Source organism: Rhinoderma darwinii, chromosome 7 (genome assembly GCF_050947455.1).
Source record: "Rhinoderma darwinii isolate aRhiDar2 chromosome 7, aRhiDar2.hap1, whole genome shotgun sequence".
Classification (NCBI taxonomy): domain Eukaryota; kingdom Metazoa; phylum Chordata; class Amphibia; order Anura; family Rhinodermatidae; genus Rhinoderma; species Rhinoderma darwinii.
Window position 1 is genome coordinate 125,021,780 of NC_134693.1, and position 6,724 is coordinate 125,028,503.

The window sequence follows — 6,724 nt, forward strand, 5'->3', positions numbered from 1 at the left end:
ACATCATGCAGAGGGCAGCAAGGACCAGTTCTGTACTCTAGGTATTCTAATTTAGGATTGATGATCGAGCTTTGAGTTGGTTCCGTAATGCACTAATCAAATTTATTACTAAGGGAGTTTACTTGTTAATTGCTCGGAAATGCATATCTGGCAAATAGCCATGACCTTCTGCTTTAAATAGGTCAATAACTCAGCCTCATGGAATGATGGACTCAGCAGAAGAACCTTGGAACTCTCCAGCTATAGTCATTCATACTGTACAGTCATTTGTTCTCACATTTGATCTTTCCATGGATTACATCACTGGAACCACTTGTTTGCTAGGTCATATTGAATCATATACATTAAAGTCACTTTGTGTTCTTATTTATTTCTAATCTATCTTGTGATGTACCAAGTAATGTTTGCCAGATTATAGTATATTAATATCTTTACTATATATACTGCTCCATTCATCCATAACATTAAAACCACTGACATGTCAATTGAATAACATTGATTATTTCGTTATAATGGCGCCTGACAGGTGGAGGGATGTATAAGTGAACAGTTAGTTATTGAAGTTGATGTGTTTGGAAGAAGGAAAAATGTACAAGTTTAAGGATCTGACAAGGACCACGTTGTGATGTCTAGACAACTTGGTCTGAGAATCTCCAAAACGGCAGATCTTGTGAGGTGTTCCCGGGATGCAGTGGTTAGTATCTACCAAAAGTGGTCCAAGGAAGGATAACTGGTTAAAAGTTCACAGGCGCCAAAGGCTCCTTGATGGGCGTGGGTAGCATATAATAGCCCGCCTGGTCCAATACCACAGAAGAGCAACTGTAGCACAAATTGCCCAGAAGAGTTAATTCCCCAGCCCAGAGTAGTTAAATAAAGTCTATGGCACTGAAGCTAAATACCTAGTGCTGCATTCTGCAATTTCCATCAGAACCATAGACTTCAAAATGAAGGAGCTGGGCACATGATCGGCCACCGTTCCACTCAACTCCCCCTGGCAAGCCAGCTTGTGGCTGGCTAAAACAGAGGACATGGGACTCACGTTCTGGCCATTGCTGTTATCACCTATCCAGTGGATAGGTGATAACTTTTTACAACCAAAATAACCCTTTAAGCCTGAGGGGGTCATGAAGGAGGATATCATCAGATGTGGTCAGAGAGGAGAGGTAAAGAGAGTATATGATATATGATATCAGGGACTACACCCCACACTACAGGTTTTTTTCCTGAGCTCTTTGTAAGGAAAAGAAGCACACAGAATCAGGAAATTGACCAGTTTGGCTTATGAGGCTATTATATTGTGTCCATGATTATAGCACAATGGCCGATATTATTTTTTGCAGTAGGAGTAGCTATTCTTATTTACATTAAATGTTTGCTTCTCTTTGACCTGTTTTTCGGTGATGGACATCACAGAAATCAAAAACTTACCATTGAGAAGATTGAAACCCAAACAAAAGTCATTCAAAAGAAACTGTATTGATATGGTCACCAAATGTTGAATTTTTATTGACATATTGGCTTGCTAGCCTTAAATTTGCCACCATTAAAGACCATTTTGCTTTTTTAATCTAAATAGATCTTAACATGTTTTCTGAAATTTCTTAATATAACATTATTGAAGTCATAGCCTTGTTTTTCTCATACACGACTCCAAATCCCCTGCATAGACATAGAGTTAAATGTTACATTTCTGGTTCAATGCAGCCACCACTAGAGGGAGCTTCCTGCATAGTGTGTATACATTGACCTAGATAATAACTCAGTATGCTGTAAGCTCCTAAGCTCCCCCTAGCGGTGACTACAGGCAGCCAGAATCTTATCAATTTAACTATACAGCTGTGTGAAGAGATTCAGTGAATTTGGAGCTCTGTACCAGAAAAACGGAGCTCCAATTCGTATAAAGTTATATTGTGGAATTAATCAGCATATAATGCTGGAGCTTAAAATGACAAAATGATTAAAGGTGGAAATTCACTTTAAATGGCATTAACTGAATGCCACCAGAAGAACTCAAAATACACTTAAATCATGGCACCGTGGAAATCTTAAATTAATTTATCTTACTTCTTAGAAATAAAGAACATACAAGGCAATTTACCTCACTGACACATCAGTAAAGTACTGTACTTCTGTTTAAGGCTTTTTTTTGTTCTTTTAAAACACACCCACATATGCTCAGTCGCACATGAGTGACAATAATCTCATCTCATAGGAATACCCCTATAATCTTAGAGAGAATTTGAGGAAAATGTTTGTTCTCAACACAATGCCTATTTAGAATGACTTCAATATACGACTGATTGCAGACGTATAATCATTGTGAAAGCATTCCATAGCAGTTTATATAATATTTCTATGACGGGTAATGAATGTGGTGGGTTGTATCTGCCTTCTAATGTACAAAGATGAAAGTCTTTATTTGATCTTGCTAAAATAAGTTTTCATGCCTGTTTTGGATTTCTACTGTGTAATATAAATTATATCCATTATTTTTCCTGCACACACATAATTCTAGGCAAAATGCATTAGTTCAATTCATATACATTAGAATGGCTGTTTGTTGCCAATGTACTGTATATAACTAAGCTTTGTGTTCAAACTTGCAAAACTATACTCTTGATGTCATGCAGTTTTTTGTGATATCACTTTAATTGTGCAATTTGAGCAAAAGCCTATATCATCTAGTAAAAAAAGAAAAAAAATACCTTTGTATATTATATGACACTTTAAAGTGAATGTTCCCATTTTAATAATACAATTTATTTCTAAATAGGTCCAATATTCTGTGCTGATTAATATCTAAATATATTTTTATAGCGGTTGAAGCTCCATTTGTATGATACAGAGCTCCAAATCTCCTGCATTGACATAAAGCTAAATTATAAAATTCTGTCTCTTGCAGTCACCACTAGGGGGAGCTTGTTACATATAATTTATACATTCAGCTCAATAATAAAACAATATGTAGTAAGCTCTCAAGTGACACCTAGTGGTGGCTGTATGCAACCAGTATTTTATCATTTTACCCTATGTCGATGCAGAATTTTGGAGTCCAGCAAAACGGAGCAATGACCATTATAAAGATTTATCAAGAATTGACTACGCACAGAATGTTAGACCTAAAAATAAAATAGTTTTAAAAGGTGGACATTCAATTTCAGCCCTATTTCAGTAGCCTCTTGGTGTTCATAGACACTTAAGGTACAGTAAGTATTGAATGTTTATATGATTTATTCCAGCCCTGTTCTTGAGGAGCAGCCACCCTTTCTACAGGGTCAGCCATAGGCATGGGCTTATTTATCTTTATGGAAAGTCCATTGTAATGTCTGTGATCTTGGATCTCCACTCATTTAAAGGCGCTCTGTACACAACTTTATAAGTATACCTCCATTGGGAGAAGAAGCAGAACCAAAACCCAGCGCTGAGGGTAAGTAAAAGGAACTCCTGATCCAATTTTATTATTAATATAACAAATTTAAAAGAACTTAATAGAATAGTTCAGTAGCATAGCAGAGTACAGAGATGGGTGGAGGGTAAAGGATCAAAGAATTTTTCCTTGGTTAATTGTGCCTACGCGTTTCTGACACGTCTCGTGTCCTTATTCATGGCATGCATTTTGGTTCTGCTTCTTTTCCTGTTGCTTGCCGCTGGCCGTGCGGGAATCCGGGTGCTGTCTGTTCGCAGACACAACCAATGGTGAGCTGGAGGATTTCCTCCCCCCTCTTTCCTACTTACAGCTTTTGTGTATACCTCCATTAATTTAGAATGATGTCAGATTTCTTATAACAGATATCTCTGAGCAGTGCTAAAGGTCTTTGAGTTCTCTGTAGAGCTCCTTACTTGTGACAATCAATTTGTAATGCCTGCGGTCACGGACCGCCAGTTTCTCTCACCTGCCAGCGACTGCAAACCTCTGCTCTCCTGCCGGCGTCTCCTTCCCCGGAGACGCCAGCGGCCGTCCTGCTGTGCAGGCTTTCCTAAGGTGCGTGCCCGTGCTCATCCCGGCCATAAAAGGCCAGCGTGCACCTATAAAATGTTCCCTGACCAATCCCTAGATCACCCTGGACTATAAAAAGGGCTCTGCCCTTTCACTCCTTGCCTGAGCATTGTTGTTGTCTACCCATGTTCGTATAGCAAATGGTCCCTTAGTTGTATCCTGTTCCCAGTGTTCCCGTACCCTGCTTCCCGTATCCTGTATCCAGTAACTGTGTTTGTTCCTGGGCTGAAGTCTAGTGTTGGAGTCGTGTTGTGTGATGACACAACCAGTGCCACGTCCAGTGTCATCTGCCATGTCCTGTATCATCTGCCCCGCTAAGTATCAGCTGCCATGCGAAGCATCATCTGTGCCACGAATCATCTGTGCCAAAGCGTCTGCTTCACCTAGTGTCTGTCTGGACTCTTACAGGTCTCATGCTAAGACTTTTGCATAGACTGTTGTTTGGCCAACTGCCACTCCGCTACGGCGGAGTGGCCTAGTGTGTCCACATACCCCGACACGTCCAAAGATCATTTTTACTTGACTCAAAATAGATCGATTGGCAGAATTATCTTCGCATTTAGGATGCTAATTCAGATATTTGGTCGATATGCACATTTATGACTTCTTACATTAAATATATTTACCATGCAATGGCATAAAAGTTTCAAAAGTTAGTTACCACAATACATACTTAGTGCGCTGCGATATTTCTTCATTTTTGTTGAGGGGGATATAAACATTGAAGCTGAATTCTAGATTGCTGAGTTGAACAACAGACTTTGATGGATGAAGGTAAAGGGTCGGTGACATAGATGTACCAGAATACATGATAAATGTCTAGAAATTTTGTCAAAAACAGTACGTTTCTCCTCTGAAAGTACGTTGAGACAATCTTATGAGTCAGTGAAAAAGTAACTTTATGTACTGTATACTCATATTAACCCTTTCTGTTGTCAATTCTTTGTAAGGAAATAGAACTTGTGACAATTTGGAGTTTGTCATACCGCACAGCGCAGTTTATTTCTTAATTGAACATGTGCCAGCTCAGCTACATCTGTATTCCATGAATATTATTATTACTGTTAATTAATTAATTATTAGTAACTTCTCTATCCATCATTGTATGTTATCGCTAATGTAGGATTTCAAAGGGTTTGTTTGGTTTGGACAACACCTTTGTAATTAAATAGTCTCCTGACACGAAGCTGATCGTAAAGGATCCTGGCAGGGAAGACCCCCAACCACACCTGTCCCACACATATCAGAACAAGCTGTTAGTACCATAGGAAGCGGTACTTCATTAACAAGAGAAGTGAGGATCGCCATTTGAAACAAATTGAGCATTTGTATAACAAAGTACCATGCTAGTAAGGTGAAAAAATAGCATACGTCCGCCTAGTTTAACCTATTCTTCTGAATTGTTGTTCCAGAAGAAGGCAACAAGAACCCATGAAGTAAATTAAAGGGAAAAAAGTTCCTTTCTGACTTTAAATATGACAATCATAATAAATTCCTGAATCACTGAACCTTCTCCAGTAATCTAGTACCCATAACTTGTATTATGAATAGTTTCAAGAAAGGCTTCCAGGTCCATTATACAATCTTTCAACAAATTAACCATCACAACAACCTATGGTGCAGAGATCCAGAGTCACTGCTGTTACAGTAGAGAATCTTTCTTTCCAGCCAGCACTGGTCAGTGTTGAAATAGATTATCATAGTTGACGGGATCTAACCATCTCCAAAGCATCAGAATCCCTTCATCCTGGACATCAGTGGGAACCCCACTAAGGAAATCTTCTAAAAACGTCCTTATTTTATGTCAGGGGCACATTGGCTCATTGGTTATCACTTTTGCCTTGCAACATTTGTGTCTTGGGTTCGAATGTGACCAAGGACAACATCTGCATGGAGTTTGTATGTTCTTTATATAGTTGCTTGGGTCACCTCTGGGTTCTCTAGTTTTCTCCCACACTCCAAAAACATACTGTTATGCCCACAGTCAGTGACCGCCGACAAGTCCCACTTACTGGCAGCCATGACCGCAGGACTGTATCTTCATGTCGGCATCTCCCTGCTCAGAGACGTCGACACACAGTGCTCTCCTGTGTCCTGTAGGTTGCTCACTCTCGGCCTTAAAGGGCAAGCGCGCGCACCTGTCTAAAGTTTCCCAATCAACCCAGTAACAACCTGGACTTTAAAAAGGCCGCCACCCTCCATCTACTTGCCTGAGCATTGTTTGTATTTTTGTGTTCATCTATGCAAATGGTCCCTTAGTTGTATCCTGCTAACAGTGTTCCCGTATCCTGCTTCCTATATCCAGTATCCTGTTGCTGTGTTTGTTCTTGAGCCTAAGCCTGTTGTTGGAGTCGTGTGTGCCTCATCTGCCATGTCTGGTATCATCTGCCACGTCTGGTGTTATCTGTCACGTCCAGTCTCATCTGCCACGCCAAGCACCATCTGTGCCATGTGTCTGCTACTTCGAGTATCTGCCAGATCATCTCCCCAGGTACTCTTATCCAAGAGACTATTATTGACTGTTGTAGGGCTAGCTGATTCTCCGCCATGGCGGCTCGTCCTAGTGGGTCCACATAGCCGTGACACATACTAATAGGTTAATTGTCTTTCTCCCTTCGTATGGGTGTGTCCGAGATAGTGAAGTTAGACTGGGAGCCCCACTGGGGACTCAGACTGATGTGAATGGCGACAATCTCTGTACAGCGCTGTGGAATATGTCAGCACAAT